This window comes from Falco biarmicus, chromosome 1 (assembly GCF_023638135.1).
Source record: "Falco biarmicus isolate bFalBia1 chromosome 1, bFalBia1.pri, whole genome shotgun sequence".
NCBI lineage: Eukaryota > Metazoa > Chordata > Aves > Falconiformes > Falconidae > Falco > Falco biarmicus.
Window position 1 is genome coordinate 79346912 of NC_079288.1, and position 19239 is coordinate 79366150.

Below are 19239 nucleotides of genomic sequence, written 5' to 3' on the forward strand. Positions count from 1 at the left end.
TGATCAAAGCACAAAAGATACCGGCCATGGCTATATCAGCTAGAAAAGCAATTCTCAGTCTTCTCCCCAGGGCACCCATTTGCATTCCTTCCATAGCCAGGGTATATAGGAAGGGGAAGCAAACCACAAATATCACATGCTGCTTTTTAGCTAAAAGGATCAGCATATCAACAAAAAAATCCTAATGCTCTTTAATAAGAATTAACATCCAGTTGTGTCAGTGGCTTAATTAACAGATTTTTCACACAGAAAAGATGTAAAGAGGGCTACATCTCAGCAGTTTAGGAGTTAAATTCACTTGCTTTATGTGCTACAGTATCAGTTACCAATTTAGACTCTGTGTTAACACACAATCCTTTAAAGCAATCTTTCCTCCCCCAATTCTCTGCTATCTAAGCATACTCTTCTAACTCTACATTAACATCTTTGCAACCTTTATCTCCACTTCAGTAAAAAAGCTGTGATCAAAATGACAGCGTTTGAGTATATAACACTGGGAAAAAAAATAATCAGTTCCTCATTCCCTTTTCTGGTCTGACACACCTAAGTCTTGGTTTTCCCCTCCAAACTCCCTTAGTACCATGCTCTTTGGCCCTGACAGTCTTATTTTAATTATGCCTCATTTATCCAACATGTTCCTGAAACACTGCTTTTCCACTCTAACCTTTCTGATGCTGTGTTCTCCCTTTCTTCACTTAAGCACTCAAATACAGAATTTTTCATTTCAAATTCCAAGATCCCCTTTTGATTTTTCTGGTGATTTCCAACACTATTAAGATGGTCACAGAGCTAGAACAGAAGCCATTTCACACATGCACACACACAAGCTGATGTTCCAATGAGGAACAACAAAACCCCAAAAACAAAAAAACACCACAAATTTTAGATGTTTCATGGTTTTGGAAGAATGAAAATTCAGCATAACTTTCTAGACCAAACATTAATCAGAAGGGTTGTGCTTCAAAATTGCAAATAAAAAGTCTGAAGAGACATAAAATCTTTATGGATTTCATTAACATGTCTGTCAGGGAAGTGAAAAAGCATTAAATACATCCTCCTTCACAACACAAAATTCTGTCTTGTAAGGAACTCTGGTATATAGTTTGTTTTCAGACCTCTAACTTTCATTAGTCCCCACAAAAATCAGTGGTGAGAAGCAGCCTAGCACCAAGCTAGCCTAGGGAGAATTTCACTCAAAAGGAGTTACTTCATTTCTTTAATATTATGAGATTTCACTCAGATAGCCTGAAAAGGAAGAACTAAAGCATCAGGAACCAGCATTTGGATTTCATTCCAGCAGGGCCACTGTCTGCAGAAGTCAGCCAATCATCTCTGCCATTGTTAGGGAACAGCTCTTGCTCCCAGCGACAAGCAATCCTACTTTAGGTAACAGAAAGCAAGAGCAGTAAAATACAGGTCTAGCACTATGCTGTCCTTACCAGTACAAATTCACTGGTCTAGCTGAAGGGTTTGGCTGTCTCTGCAGCAAGAGCTTCCTCTTGCTGACCAATTTACAGGAAACTGCAAGAATGGACTGTATAAATAAAAGCAGTGCAAGAAAAGCACAGTAACAGGCAAGGCAGAAAAATTGCAAAGAAAAAAAAAGTAGCACAAAAACCACCTTCCTTCAGCTGCAGCAAGCAGTCAGCTCAATAGTCAAGTTCCACTCAGAATAATGTAAGAGTTCATACATTATATATTTCCACAAAAGCCTACAGTATAGTAAGGCATTAAAAAAGGCCACATTCTGTTAAGTTTTATTGACTTTAATAAGCTTGAATCAGGAGTAGATTACTATGAGTTTCATTATTTTATTAATTCTACCAAACTAGTTTACTCTCAAGTTTCTAGATCACAGTGGAAACAAATCCACTATACTGAGAGATAACATATTTGTCAACTATAAACTCCACACCTGCAGACTGTAAAAGAGCAAGTGTGAATTACTTGCCTGAATCCTTCCTCTGCTAGATAAGGCAGTCCTGTGAAAACATGAGTAATTGAGAGTATTATTTACTTCTGCTGGATGACCTGTAGAATTATGATTAAGAAAAAGAAATATATCAGCAACAAAGGGGAAAAATGAGGCCAAAACTTCCAAAAAAACTTCTTTCAATGCCAAAAGTCAGCTATGATTCCCTCATTCAGCTTACTTAGGAGCTGAAGCCTTGATAATATATATTAAATCTAAAATTGAGAGATACTTCAGATCAAAAAGTTTCTGCGTTTCTATTTATACCCCACTGCTCTTACACTCCAAATATGTACACACAGATTGTTGGAGCTCACACTGGTCTGCAATAAATAAGCCATGCTTCACAGAAAGAGTGCATAAATTTTAAAACAAAGCTGTAACTTTCCTTGGTTGTTTCACCAAACAGCTTGGCACAAGTCCTGGAAGAGGATACACTGACTTTGATTTTGGGATATGGTTAATGTCATATATTGCTGAAAGGTTTGCAGACCAAAGTACAGGCACAAAGTATCTGCAAAGTATGCACAGTTTGCAAAAAACAAATTAGACTGTGTGGCTGGAAGAGAAGAACCTTTTGCAAACACTGAAATGTAAGAACTTTATCATTTAACAGATTCTCTTACATCAGCTAGCCTTGAAAAATAACCTAAGACTTCATACTGTTGTAAACAGGGATTGAAATAAGATCAGTACAGCTATCATTGCATAATATTTTATGTTGGCAATTTTATTATGAGTAGCTTTTCAAGTTAAGAGATTTCTATTGAATCAAAAGGCCCCTCAAAACTGTATAGAAGCGAGTTAACTGGGTGGCAAGTCTATGCCAGTCAGACCATACCAGTAACACTTGATATAAGGAACAATTAAAACGACAGGCAAGATTTTAAATGTTTTTGCTGCTTATCATGTTTCTTTAAAATAAATTCAAAGACACATTACCAAGCTTAGACTTCTATTTTTGTCTACTATTCAAACCAGAAGGACAGGGTCTTTATTTTTTTTAGCTGTTGCCTATGTACAAAGTCCTTGTAAAAAAGACTGTAAATGCAGCTATGGTTATGATTGACTGATACCTTTCATCAGTGCTCATAGAACAATTTGAACTAGACCATAGTAAAAAAAAAAATTAAAAAAAAAAAAAATCACGTAACCATGCAGAAGTACGATTGCCGAAGTCCTATTCCTGCAGACAGTTGTAATGCTGACAGCTGCAAAGGGAGTTTCCCCAAATACACATAGACACTTCAAGGGGGAGTTTCCCCAAATGATTTATTTCCTTGGCAGAAGTTTTCAATTCTAAGATATTACTGTTGAAACAATTTTACTGCTAGGCTGGTTTGTGATGAACTGCATACAATTCTATCACTAATGTATTCCTAATTGATAATTTAGGAAGCACTGCTGGACTACAACATATTTTCCACTTCAGTTTCAAAACACCTTTAAGCATTTAAGCTGGAAGACCATTGAACTTCAGTAAAAGCAACAACTAAAGGCTTTTAGAAATTTACAAGAGGGAACCAAATATCTGTTACCGTTTATAAAGTGTATGTGATATGTACATTTAACCAGCAGGTGTCTTGCCATGTAAAGTTAAGTTTCTTCTTAGGAAATATTTTCTTCTGTTTTCTTAGAATTTTACTTAAACCAATTTAAAGAACATTAAGAGTCCAAGGGGAAAAAAGGAGAAAGGTGAAAACCCACCTTAGAGGCCTATACTTCTGTTCACCATTTTCTACCATCTCTGACACTAAAGCATTTTTGCAAGACATACAACATCCATCTGCTCATTTAACACTGTGCTTGTACAAGACTAACAAAATTTAGGTCCAAGACTACTATTTCCAGTTAAAGAGAATATTTCACGTTGAGCGTATATGCAAGTCAACAGAAAAATTACTGAGTATAAGCAATTCTAAAACATTCCTGCAGCAGGATATTAAAAGCAACCAAACCACATGAAGCTTATAAAGAAAGTCCTTCTGAATATCTACCAGCAAAAAACTGCAATGAGTAAACTTATAAACTTCATTGCTGACCCCAATAAGAAGCAATTGATTTAATACTAAAGAAATTCAGCAAGCCCTGGTTTAGAGGAAGCATTTAGTCATGTCAGCCCTTCCAGCCTGCATGTTCCCCTCTCTTCTGGTGGGCTGCAGTAACCTGTTATTTAAGAAAATACACCTCTACAGGCAAATGGCTACAGTACAGCCAGCACCAAAAAGGAAACTCAACTGTTGTCAGATCCTGGGAAAACAAAATGAGACAACCATTTCCTATTTTTATTTTGCTTGTGAAGAGACTATGTGATACAATTTAAAGACAAAGTGTAAATGCAAAGACTCACTCTATAGTGCTGTACAACACAGTAGAAGGTATGTTTTAAGTAATGATGCAGTGAAACATCATGGAGTTTGTTCTTCTCACGCTTGGAAACTCTGACTAGGAAGTAGAATCTCAAAATAAGCTAATAACCATGTAAGTGTAACTTACAGAACTAGAAGGTCCAACTAGGCTGTATTGCTAATGCTAAACCTTCAACAGCTTTGAAGCTCCTTGTGCTCAAAACCTCATGCAAGCAAGTAGGTGTACCAGAAACAAGTTTTCTTTATTCCGATTCCACTGACTGCTCCCTTTTAAATCACTATATGAACTTCTCTCAAGGACATTGTAAATCGTAAGTATTCCTTATGACTTACCTCCTCCACGCAAAACACTAAATCAAGGGACTGAAACAGGCAGAGGCATGGATTACAATAGCCAGGATTTAAGGCTTCATCACTAAGGTAGATACTTTTCTGTTTGTTTGGGTTTTTTTAACATGCACTGGGGAAAGAAGAATCTCTGCAAGCTCATGCTTACCTTCTACAAAAGCTGAATTTAATTGTAAACACCAGATGTTACATAGTTGAGATTTTAGGTCAACATCTTAAAATTAAAACAAATGGACACTGCAAGGCTGCGCCAGAAAGACAGCAGTAAACAACCAATCTTAATTGGTAGGACATAAGAGGGAACAGTCATTTCATATCACTTAACCCTAAAAATATATAATCACATGCAATGAGCTGCTTCTACAAGACAAATTGGACAATGCCGTTTTATACTATCATTTCTTTTATGGAAATCACTACTTGCTTCAGAAGTATGACCAAAAGGACAAAATTTATTCCCCCTTAAATCTTGTTTAAATGAATTCCAACAGCAAGGATTAGACAGATATTGACCTATGCCTCCGAAGCAGTAGAGTTGCATTCAAAAGTGAGTTCATGCAGGTCTACTTTCAAGACATTCATATGCAATACTTCATAAGACATGAACAACAACATTCTTATTTTACAACACAGATCAGTTTGCCTAATCAAATATATTACTGGCACAGTGCTAACAACGTTTGCAGAAAGGTTTCACAATAGCTACAAAAAAAGCACATCATATAATAAAAGTAATGAACACCTGATGGTAAGACAGGTCCAAGGCAAGGAGCTAAAATACAAGTTCTAGATTCTTACTTTCCATCTGATCTTGACGTCACTTAACACTTCTTATCAAATCAACTCCTTTTCTGACCTGCCTTGAAAGTCAGGACAGATACTTTATAAAAGCCCTTACAAGGGTTAACTCATTCACACTGGGACAAAGACTCCAGAAAACTCAAGATAATGCAAATGGATTTACTAGTACTGCACACGTAAATCAAGACCCTTCCTAGAGTGGTGATCATTAATATTTCAGAGGAGGAAAAGAAAACAAAAAAGCAAAATGCTGTAATGCATCTAGCTTAATGCACAGCAATTGAGAAACTGGGAATACAGAAATCCATCTCAGATTCCAAGATCTCAGTCTCTGGCACTTCAAAAAGACACCGGTAAGCTCCTGGGCTGCACATTTGTAGGCTGGAAAAGTATTTTGTATGTTTGCCCAGTTCTTACACTCTTCTGTAACATGCCTTAGGTCTCACTCTGTACGTACAGCTATTCCTATTGTGCCATCAAGTGATTGACAAAAAAAAGTGCCTGTAAATGGAACATTCACTTTAAAAGATATTTCCACTTCCTTCCCACCAACTCTTCTTTTTTAGATTAAGATGTAAGGACTTATTCCATCTGAAGTTTTAATCTAGCAGAATCCTGGGATTTTTTACATAGACTCTACAGCCCAGTTAGATTATCCCGCCCCCCCCCCCTTTAATGTAAAGATGCTTCTTAGCATGATATTAACCTACACTATCATACAGAACTTGCTTCTTTCTGAGCCCTTTCTTAAACATCTAATAGCTTTATCTATCCTTTCCATTCTTATGGTTGCATCAAAGCTGCTCCAAAGAACATCTGGCTGACTCCTGGCCTCACTGGCTTTTCACCTCCAAAACTTTATTTATAGTGTGTAATAAATAAAAGTAATACATATACATCTATATATATATGAAACCACATACGTATACAGTTCTTAAAGAAATTGCGTGTTATAAATGCCAGCAACCCTTCTAATGATATTAGCAAGATGAGCTACAAAGAATACATTGCCTCAGTGCACCGCTCTCTCTTGTGAGGCTTCTTTGAAAAGCTCTTTCAAAACAGTGCAGCCAGACTCTTACAGAGATGAACTGATTATGATAGAAGTGCACTCTTCCTTATGACCTCCAAAAATCTTACATTTTGTGCACTGCCTAGAACTAATAGTCATTATGTCCAAGGAGTCCATATACCATTCTTTCATTTCCAAGTTCTGGTCCTCCACAGAATTCATACGGAGCATGTAAAACTTCCAGCAGAAGCTTTTACAATATTTACAGATTATCTTCCTGCTATACACATCCTAGATATTCTTAAGGCATTCTAAATACGAGACACTTACTGTACACAATGAAGAACTGAAGCTGGATTTCACTTGCACAAAGGAAATTTAGGGATTTGGGTCAATGGGATTTGCCCTATTTCAACCTAATAATCAAACCTGACATCTTCACAGAGTAAATAGAACAAGTTTGCACAGACCCAAATCAAATGACAGATCATACATATCACAGATGCATTGATTCAGCTGTGTGCTACTCTCATCACAAAATAAAAGGTCTACAGAAGCTGCACTTAAGGAAGAAAGTCCTGTTTCTGCACGCTTTTAAAATACTTAATGGCATTTGTAACATTTTATACAGTATTTGAAACCACATGGACTGACACATTTAATATCCTCCAAAAAACTTTACTTATTTAATATCTCAAAGTGTAGACATACATTACCAACACAGGTTTATATCTACAGCCATAAAAAGAACTCTCAGCTTTACAGGTAAACTAGAAAGTATAATAAGTGCATTACACTGGCCAAAAAGTCTCCCCTTCTTCCAGAAAATAATCAGTCTTTCATGCATTCTAGTCATCTATTGCTAACTTGTAAGCCACGATTTTAATGAAATACATTTCCCAGGTTATAACAGAGTTTATTTTTCATTTCTGTGAATTTCTGTGTGCCTCCAGTAGATCAAAACTAACAGTCCCAATGCTTCCAACTAAAATTATGCCATTACATACTTGAAAAATTGTCTACTAATTTTATAAAATATTTCTAAATTTAGTATCGTCACAAATTAGCAAGGATTTTGATATAATCACAAAAGCACATACAGTTTATACAATAAACCAATGGAGATATCCTGCTTAATCTATCAGTAGTGTTTTTGCTCCAAAGAAACACTTTTAAAAAAGGAAAATTACAAGAAGCAGTTTGACTACTCAACAAAGGTCTTTTCATACCCAAGAAACAAAAGCATTGTTATGGTTATTAAAGGCACATCCTGGAAAATACTTTGGTTTAGGTAAAACTGCAGACTCTTTCCACCTCCTGTTATTCAGGTTATATTCCACCTATATCTGTCCATGTTTACATACATACATGCATTACATATGTAGCATAATATGTGGATGTATATAAATAAAGTCTATTTTTTTGTTAAAGGAACCACCTTTAACAAAAAGGGGCATAATACTAGTTTTGATTAACAGTGCTAGTCTTGCATTTATGGCTATTTTGCTTTTCTTAGAAGAACCATAACAGATGGTGGTTAGATTATTCCAGCTACAACATAGTGCCAATTTTTTCTAACTTTACAAACAAGTACATCCCATTTTTATTCGCACCCAAGAAAGAGTATTAAGATACTAGAGAAGTAGTTGTTCCTCTTCCAAAGATCTCATGTAGATTCTTTCCACAAGAAAAAAAGTAGCAAAAGCATTAACTTACAGATTCAATAATCTTCACTTGACCTATTTCTAAAAAGAATAGGTCGAATTGTTCACAAGACGTAATAAAATTTGTTTACCTTTTAAGTCCAGATAAGACATTTATAATTGTAGTAACTGTTAGTAAAACCTTTTCTTGGTTTTCTTTTGAAATGGGCATCAGGGAAGTAACAACAAAATCATTGTGCTTCATTTCCATTGCTCCAGTGCCACTTCCTCTCCTGTGCAGTCTACCAGAGAAGCAGCAGCTGGCACGGTACAATCAAAAATAGCAAGTGCAAGGACTGCAATAGTTACAATTTAACTGAATGTGAAAAAATAAGCCTTAATTCAGAAAGGATAGAGAGAATACTAGAAAGCTTTAAGATTGAAGCATACGCAATTGATCTTGAAAGAGTTCTTGCTACGTACTGTATACCTTGAAATCTTAAAGCTCAAATTTTTGCTCATTTCGAATGCTACATATATTTTCTTTGTAATTTTTCATTCTACTTTGCTGGAGATGCAACTGTTCGGTTAGAAATCACAAGGAATCTATTCTCCAAGGCTCACCATCCTTTTTTGGTATTTTGGCTGTTCTACAGTATGCTACTGTCAATCCTTTTCACTCCCTAGTACAAGATTCCTCTTCTTTTTCTAGGTGATGTTGCTGAAATATGCAACATAAAACCATCAGACCTTAGGACACCATGGCTAAATAGTGAATAGCAATATAGTTTATCTCCTTCTCAGCACGGGATTATTAGGAACACATCAGGTTTTCATGTGGACTCATGTCTGACTACCAAGCCAAGTTCCTATTTGGTCTTTACCTGCGAGCTGCTCAAAAACCTAGAAAACCAACAACAAGAAACTAAAAAAAAGGAAAGGAACACTGGCCATCACCACTACTACAACTGATAAAGACTTCATGGGAGACAGAGCTTTCTCACAACTTTTGTTTCCGTAAGAAAGTAAGAATTACACTTCAAAGTTCCCCATTCATTTACCAGGTGACTTTCTTCCATACTTCCCAACTGAAACAGACCAGCAAACACACTTAGAGCAAAATCCTGCCAGACCACTAGACCATGCACTTTCCATCATCTCCTTTTCAGGCTACAAAAAGGACAGGGAATGAGTAACACATGGCCAAATTACTCAGTATGTTGACTAGCAAGATACAAATGGCATAGGGATAGAAGCAACAATTAATTGGAAGCACTCGCCTAATTAACTTGCTCCTTGCTATCTGAAATGTAAGGGATCACTCCAGGAAGGAAGGGAATTGTATAAAGTTGCTAAATGAAAAGTTTCAAGCAAAAATACTTCTAATTGCCACATTTTATCGCAAAGACACTGCTGCAAATCCTTTCTGCTTGGCTTTCAATAAAAAAAGCCCATCAATCAAGCACCACATTCCTTGGAGCAAGATCTCCAACTCTGGAACAAGAGACCTAGCTCCCAGTTCAATAGCTCAGCAGTAAGCTTCCTACTATCAAGTAATTATTAAGTAACATGGTATTGTTGCAGCCCATTAAATCAGAGGTTAGTACATCTTTATTAACTAACAGACTTGTCACTAATCTCTTGCCACCTGCCAATCCAATTTTGCTGGGGAGCTGAATTCCACAGTGTAAGCACACATGTGGCATCGCAAGCACTGTGACACCCTTCTCTTCCACTAAGATATCCTCCTACCCCCAGCAGTCGTCTCAATCCTCTAGGACCAAATAAGCCAAGCCCTGGCCATCTCTGCTAAGCAGCAATGCTGCCAGCCAGCAAGGAGAAGAAACACAACTGCTCTCCACTGAGGGAGTAGGGATGCTGTGCAGCTGTGGAGAAACAGTCTGGCAGCAGAAGCACAGCAGGCATAGTGCCAATATCACAGATAAGTTTCTGGGCTTGATCACTTTGATATCATCTAGGACTGCGTACATTTGGAAATATGGTATTCCATCTTATCAGCATTGTTTCCATCCTTATTAGAAAGGTTATCTGCACCTCTCAAAGCAAAAGATGTGAGATTCAGCAAATTCACACATTCCTCTCATAATGCTTCAATTTGCCTCTTCAGACACTCAGATCAGTGGTTTCCTGGACTACAACCATCTTCACAACAGCTGTGATATTTGCCCAGGGACAGAAATTAGGGCCAGGGGGAGGGGGGCAATGTGCAAGAGGGAAATGACTCACTGAGGCTTTGAGTTCAGAGGGAAAAAAGAATTCCACTGTGAGTTCTTCCCGTAACAGCTTCCCACAAACACAATAATTTCCTTTAAGTAGCTAGAGAACAGCTATCTAACTCTGTTCTCCTAATTTAAACATGAAAAGTACATTTAAAATATTCTGCTTTCCCTTCCAAGTTCCTCTCCCTCACTCACTGCACAGTCATACATCAAGTATTTACCTAGCATAATCCCAGCAGTCTGCCATACATAACTTACTCCTAAGAGTAGCCACACAAGCTTCTTCGTGGTGGGACTGGAATAAATTTGGGCCAGACTGTGCATCATCTTATTATTTGTTCAAGTTCTCCTACACACAGGACCAAATTCTGTTGTATAGAATCCCTTAGTATTCTTCAAGGTAGTTTTCTACCTCCGGCTCTTTAGTGGGACAAGAACTCCTAATCTTATAGCAAGACTTGTGTGCCCCTGCTGCAATGGGTATTTTGTCTTCTCAGAAAACCCCTTCTGGTTAGCATTCCGCTGCGTATATTCACCTCCTTACAGCCCTATTGCAAGCCTCCAGCTAGAAATCAAAGGTAAGTACTCTCTCCTAGACACCAAACAACAAAGACTGCACAGGATTGATTGTGCTCCTACAGGTGGCATGCTCACTTTGACAGCAGAAAGCCTATTTCTCCACACAACACCAAAAGTCTGTATACACAAATCCCACTCCACAACATACCTACCTGGCGTGATAACAGATTCTGATTAACTGGCTGAAAAATTACAGTGGAAAGCTTGAATGTTTAAGCCTGACTGATTAAAGGCAATTAACAGCTGCAGATGGTCAGCAGCTGTGCAAGTCAGGTCACTCTTTTGCTCAAACATAACCTCACTTTGGTTAGTCATGTTTATAGATCAATTTTGAATTAACTAATTATAAGTCTTTCATCTGTCAATAGGACCTGTAGGCTCATAGTCCAGGTTCCTTGGTGCTAAATTTCTTTCTACGTCATTATCAGGACATAGAGCAGAAAAAATGCTAACCCTTCCAGGAATACAGGCAAGTACAAAAAACTATGAAAAAAGACAACTAGCTCTTACACGTGCCTATGTATCTGAAGTGTACAGTTTTATTAATATAAGGAAATACCAGAAGCTGACTTCTGTATACAGCCTTGGTCAAAACAGTGCAATTGCTAGATTTGTATAAAAGGTTTAAGAGCGAATATAATGAAGGAACAATGTTCAGTAACAACCCATGCCATTTCTGCAATAAGATCATAACCACAGTGCTCTGACATAAGAGATGTTCTCACTTGAGAAAGCAACTGTATTGCAATTGTAATACATTGAACTCAGCCTCTCCAGAGTTCCAGCCTGGTCTACGAGAAACAAACAATTATGTGACATGTTGTAATAGAATTACTGTTAAGCAACATCAAGGTAATGATTTACTCTTTTTAGTAGCGTTGTCACAAGATTAGAGACTAATAATTTAAGCCTCTGCTGCTTGGTTGCAGGAACTAGCTCTCAAGGTTAAATACATTCTGGTTTGAATGCCAACTTCAGCCCTTAGATGCATGCAAGCAACTTCTGCTGAAATCAAGGGGAACTAGGTAGACTTTGAGATGAAGTTTGTAGGGATGTGGCATTTAAACCAAAACTTTTTACTTTATAGAAGAGTTTTAACACATTTTACAAATACACCAATAGAGAGATTGTCCCTCACTCATGTCAGAATGTTAGTAAGTACAGTAAGTCTTGTAAAAAAATTTAAGAGAGCTAATAAAACATGAGATGGACTATTTCAAAGATATTTTAAATTGGAATAATGTTTACATGCAGATATTGAAAGGAAATCACAGACCAAGTACAGAGTCTACTTCTACAGCTTCAACAGGATATAACCCCCAAAATCATAGTTCATAACACTTTTTAAACTCAAATTGAGTTTTTTCCTCCCACCTCAACAGACTACCATTTATTTAATAGGAAAATATGCAAATACTCACAAAAATTACTGTTTCCAGAATGATGATTAATGTCTATACTACAGTAGCTGAAGTTAAAAATAGAACGGCGAAACAAAGCTTCCTACCAAACCACTTTGGGGGTTTTTTTGTCTTACAAGCCATATTTCACCAGACAAGACCGACGTATCCACAACATTATCTACTTCCGCCTCTCTTCTTCCTTTTTTGTTACTAAGCAGTTATTACACTAAAAAATTAAAATGTGTAACACATGCTTTTAACACTTTACTAGAATCCGTTTCAGGATCTGAGATGCTGCCCTGAAGTGCTGCATAAATAAAGATAAAGTCATCTCAGTGACTGATTGCAGCAGAGTGAAGCTCTCCTGGGGAGCAGGAAGCTTATTTGTCTGGAGAACTGAGCATGAAAGTGGAAACTGATGTGCTAAGTAAGATTCCTTCCTCTAAGGGTTCTTGGTTTTTATTTTACGTATCTTTAAATGAAAAATTCAGTGCTAATACAAGATGAAGCTGGAGTTAAAGTAATCTCAATTTAAGAACACTTAGAATTTAAGTCTTGTTTTTGTTTAAGGATTAGTTATTAAATTGCACAGCACAGGTTCATGGTTCGTCTAAATAGGAAGACTGCCAGCTAAACTAGACCTGACCTTATTTCCATCTGTTAAAGCAGAATAACACCAGAAGATGCAGTTCAGCTGGCAGTTCCAGGCTGGCTAACCTGAACAACAAAAAAGTGCATTTATCCTTAGGAACAACGGAGTTCAGGTCACTGAAGCCCAGTCTAAATTCACACTCTTATCCTAATAGAGAGAAAACCCACACATGCAGACTACATTTCCATCACCCAGTATGCTGTATTTTGGTTTTTTTTTTACCAAAGTAGTACTAAACCTAGGAATCCTAAATCTTCCTAACTCCTTTTACTACTCTGTCTCCTCTTGTTTATTTGGATATGCTTCAAACTCTGGAGAAATCCTTTGCTTGTAGTCATGTCTGTTACGCGTAAATCACCTTTCATGATGAGTCTTGTAGCACACATCATCTCTCTCTCTTTAGTCAACACTTAGACAAAGATCTCTGAGGTAGCAACAGTTCCAGGCATGCACACTGGTGACACTGGATTCCCCCAGCCTCTTCCTTCCAAGTACTCCCAGAAGCAAGACTGAGGAATATCATTCAAACTCCACAATGCAGGGGTTTTTTTCTACAGCAAGTTGGAACTAATCACTTAACTGGAAGTTGATAACCAGTAGTAAGCCGGGACGCTGGAAACATAAAATTAGCTGTAAAACAGGAGTTGAACTGTAACATAAGACACTAAGAGCCAGTGGTAAGAACTGGGTCCTTTAGTAAATTTCTGGTCTCTATATAGCTCCTCCTCCTCTGCTCGGGTGTTAGCAGCCGCTGTCCAGAAGCACTGGTCGGTCAGTGTGGGGGTTTCTTTTTTTAAACTCACTGAAACTACACCAAAACTAATACAGTGCCTGAATTCTAGCATCACTGCAGTACCGCTCCATATATGCAAAAAGCATATTGCAGTATTGCTGCACAGCAGAGTCAAAAATAATTGGCAAGAGAAATAGTTGATCCACCTCCAGTCTTCCTGTCACTCCATCAATTTTGACAAAGAAAGGAGAAAACAAAAAAATCCATCTCTACCTGAAGACTCAGGCCACAGGCTGTTACCACTCCCATAGGTATGCTGAATGGTAAAAAGACAGCAATACAATTATTGGAGAGGGGGAACAGGGGCAGAGAAGGTGAACAAACACAAGAAAGCTGAACACACTAAGGAAAGAATGACTACACCCTGACGTAGTGAGTCTCAATCCACATGACAACAAGACAGCTGCTCCAGTCTGTGAAACAGTTATCTCCTTTACCGGGAAAAAATTATGCTTTATCTATACAGAAACTCCTAAATTAATTCAGACTCTGAGAACTGAAATAATTCAATGACCTGTGAACTCTGCAAAGTGTCCAGAGACCCAGAAAGGCATCCATATTATTATATTTTATATATATAAAAGAATTATTATTAGTTATCATATTTCAGTAGTACTGAATGCTGGCAACTAAATTTGAGTCATGCTTCTTTTGATGCTCCAGCTACTACACCAAGAGATTTTAGTTTCTGGGGTTTTCAAACTGCATATTATCCTTTCAATTACCAGAAAGGCTTAAAATATACAGTACAGGCCCCCTGAAAGAAAGTGAATAAGTGTTTGCTTAAAATATATAGAATTCCCTCTTCTTTGGGACCTCATTCACAACCTTTGCATATTTGTACTGTGTTCCTAACAAAAAAAACCCAACCAAACAACCCCACAACCTTAAGTTTCAGGTGTTTCGTGCTCACAGAAAGAATTAAACATTACTTGGCATGACCACCAGATTTCTTAAAGAATTATTAAGGCTGTTACCTCGCTCAGTTGTTGCTCCCATATGAGTTCTGATGGAAATACCATTTTAATATTTTGAGGAAACCATCGGGAATGGAAAATTTCCTGTCTGAAGAGCCCTTACAGGCGAGTTCATAATTAAAGGCATAAATCCAAGTTTCTCCTAGTACTCTCATTTATGGCAAAGCTGAAGGGATAATGAAATAAAAGCCTTGGTTAAATACATTCAATAACTTTCCTGTTTGGGGGTTGTATTATATTCCCTGCACTGAAACAATCAAGAACATCAATGAAGTGTTCTACAGCGATACATGCAAGTCCTTTGTGCATGCATGTGTCAGGAGGAGATGATATTGTACATGTAAACAAAGTTTACTTGCAATCTCTACTACATCAAGCAACAACAATCATAATCTGTTTATGTGGACCACTCTACAGTTTTTGTAAAGTGATCTCAAATATGTGTACAGAAATTAAGTTGTCTAAATGTTCCTTCGGAGAGTGAAAGCCATTTCCATGCTTTAAAAGTCTCTGTAGGCACTTAATCCACTCAGAATTATCAGGAATTACCAGTCATCCCCAAGTGCTCACACACTACAATATACAGCACCACTGCCTACACAGAGTCAGACATACTATGAAGAACAGAACCCAGAATTCCCATCTTCTTGTCCTAACATATCCAAGGAAATACTTTACAATGACAGAAACAAATCTCATGTTTTTGTAAGTTACTGTAGAGCGGCTGCATGTAACTATGGGAAAAGTGTTTACCTGCTAAAAATGTACCGATGCAAAGCTAGCTTGAATTGGGAAGTTTCTTCTTTGACAAATTAACACTAGAAGAGCAACATAGGGAGGTGGAGAATTAAAGACATATGAATTCCCTGAAGACAGAACAGAGCTAATGATTCAAATGTACCTACTATTCCATTAGGACAGAAGCCATCCTGATCATACATTATTACTGAGGTACAGTTTGTCAGTCAATGTTGTAACAGTGTAAACAAAATAAAAATTCAGAAAGCTTTAACCACTTTAACCATAACCAGTTGAGCAGTGAGAATTTTCAAACAAAGAGGACAAACCCAGCAGTTCCCCAGCCTTCTTAGAGTTTTATCTGTGGCCTTTCTGGACAGGTAAGACTGTAAGAAAGCAACAGTCTGTTTTCCCTACCTCCAGGCAACCACAGACAGGCAGATCAATCCAGCAACAAGATTCAGTAAGCAGCTATTCTTGAACTTAGCTGATATGAAATAAGCAGAGCTTTGGCTATTTAGCTCAGTTCTTTACAAATCTTTTAGGAGACAGATCCAGAATGTCCACTTTCCACGAAGCTAAGATTTGTCAGAACTACTTTAGAGAGAGCCCTAATTCAGGGATACCTGAATTAGTCTGGTTAAACCATCCCATGACTGTGGCAGGAAGATGCAACAGCATCCTTAAAACTGGCATGCAAGATATTATCTTTTTGGCTCCTAAGAACAAAGTTTGCAGGAGCTGAAGACTTAAGTGTTGCCAAGGTCTGATTTCTGTATGATTGTAATTCCTTCTCCACACTGTTCATCATCTTCAAATATCGTTCTGCCAAAGATACTCAGATACGTGTAACCACTGCAATAACAACACCCTGGAAGAGATAAGAACTTGGTCATTACTGGAAATGGGCTGGCATGCAAGTAAAATAAATAACTTCAGTTACCCTGGTATGCTGGGATAGGGAGAAAACAACATTTAGGTTTGTTTCCATAGGAAGTCATATCTCTGCATTCTCCCCTAACTATTGCCCTGTTTAAAATCCATCCCTTACTTCGGGGAAAAATAGTTTTCAGATTCCTGCATGAATTAAATGAAACATGGACTCTTCAACCCCCTTTCTTTTTAACAAAGAAATAAGAAATTCAGCATAGGAGTTTATGGAGAAGAGGCAAGATTGAAAAAATTCTAACAGGTCTTGGAAAAATAGTGCGGAAACAGCATATTCCTCTTAGAAAGCATGGTGTACTGATAATTCTGTAATATGTTCTGGTCTAGTCCTCTGTCTTAAGCAAGCAATCTAATGATACATATGCTTCTAATATATAGCATGATAAGTAATTCCTTAAAGTTTGCAATGATACCCAGTGTGATTACACTGATCAAAAACCTCAGTGCCTTCAATTCTTTCCTCAATGCATCACAAAAGGCATAACTTGTCTAGACTTCCTAGCATAAGACAAATAGAAGAGGTGTTGATTAACAGGAGTTAGCAACAGTTCAGAAATATTAGTGGAACAGAGTGTGATATATGTGATAATAGCATAAAAATGCACATTCTATTTAGTATCATATTTAGGGAAATGTATTGTGTCTCTCAGATTACCTCTGAGGCTGCCTTAAAACCCTCTGATTTCCAGACTCCTAGCTCCATTCCAGACACTGTTTTTTCCACTACAGTAAACGTTCAAAAGGAGATGTGAAGCAATACCATGAGGAAATGCCTTTATGAAATAAGTTTACTGTAAAAAAAGACCAGAAGAATGCTTAGCTACGCAAGAGAGGAGCAGCCATCTAGGAGGTTATTTTCTCTCTTCCCTCAGAAATCCCCATCAGAAGACAAAACACATCACAGAAGAATCATCGTATCAATCAATACCTTCATATTTAAACAAAACCAATTTACTTTGGAAATCCCCTAGTAACTGTTCTAAGTTCTCACCATTGTTTACAGACCTATCCATCAATTTTGCTGAGAGTTTGACCTTGTATGAATCTTCCTGCAAGGTCCAATAGAAGTAGTAAGCCAAGATCCTGGCCCTACAGCAATACAAACTATCAGTTTTACAATTAATAGGGTTACTTACATCTGTAAATACTTTTAAGATCAGGGCTTAAGCCAGCAACAATTAATTGACACAATATTTGCAGGGCTACACATTCCAAACAACTTATGAAACTGCTGGATAGTCTGATGAAAGCATAAGTTACCCATTGTCTAACATCTCATGTCAAACAGACTGGAAGATATACCAACAGCAAGTCAATGTCATCAAGTTAAAACACTTGATATTAGTCTATTACTGCAATCGTACCATATTGTAATGCATAACAATAAAGGTACAATCAACCTAAGGACTACCAGGCAAAGAGCAAACAATGTAACCACAAGGGTTAGAGTGTTAAAAGCACTTTTCCTACAGGTAAAATGACAAATACATACATGCCTTTTGGTCATCCATGTTTGTGTTTTAGTGTTGTAAGGAATAAGTTGCTAGTTTTTAATGCATTTTCATTTCTACTTTGTATTCATTACCAAAGTGGCTGCCATGTTTGGTTTTCTATCAAAGGAGACTACTCCATGTCTACCTAAGTAAGAAATTCTAGAAGACCCTTCACACCCCCAGTCTTGGGTTTGGGTTTCTGGGATGCCTTTTTTTTTTTTTTTTTTTTTTTTTTTGTGGTGGTGGTGTTAGGGGGTAACTAAGCTTTCTAACAAAATTAGACTGGAACTCTGGTCTTAGAAGTACAGGGAGTTCATCTGCCTGCAGGAGCTTGCAGAATCACAGTCAGTTTATCAGACTGGCCTCAAACACAGGAACTCTTACTCAGACAGCCCTGCCTGAGATGCCTGCAGGAATTTATCTTGGTGTACTCATTCTTACTGGTTTGAAAACTTTAAACCTTTTTCAGAACAGGCATCTCTATTTCCCTCCTTTATAACTTAAAGCTCTTTATTTTTTAGATGTAGCATCAAGTTTGTCACGCTTTGCAGAGAAGTTTATGGAGAACTGGGAGACTTTAAAACAAAAGAATTACAAACAGGAAACAGCATTTAACCCACCACTAAGCTGACCCAGAACTGACTCCTCAGTTACAGAATATTGGCAAGGGGTATATCTATTAATCAGCGCTCTTGCAACAGAAAGATGGCTCCAAAATACAGTAACAGGAAGGGAAAGAAACATGTTACGCCTAAAAGAAAAACAGCAAGTTAATTCCACTTTTGTCTGTAGCATGAAAGAAGTATGTGAATGAAATAAACTGCAGAGGCTCCAGCTCTACAATTTCCTATACAATCAAAAACAAACAGAGGCGATGTATAATTACTCAGATCTGAATTTGTTTCACAACCCCTAAGACATTAGCACTAAGAGCAGGGTGAAAGTGGAAATTCACTTTTCACAGCATGAAACACACCAATTTAGTGCAACTAATTTCACATGGGAAAGCAAAATCCTGTCTGTGCCTCGGCAAGCCAGAGCGCATACACCAGCTGGAGAGGCTCTCTGGCATCCGCTGGGCAACATTACTTCTTCTGTAATGATGAAGTTAGACAAGGCACAAGGTTCAGTCCCACTACTGTTCTTTGCTGGCATCATCAAGACCCAGAAACCGAGGTATTATCAGACAGAAGGGTAGGAGGGGAAACATTTATCCACCTTCTCAATTCATTCTGGATAGCAGTATCTTAAAGTTGCTACCAATTTGCACC

General features: G+C 37.6%; 1 protein-coding gene across 3 annotated transcripts in view; it reads right to left on the reverse strand.

Annotated features, from left to right (window-relative positions):
- The window catches only part of SH3BP2 (SH3 domain binding protein 2), a 92786-nt gene that overhangs the window by 19432 nt on the left and 54115 nt on the right, over positions 1-19239 (reverse strand). The gene's annotated exons all lie outside the window — the stretch shown is intronic.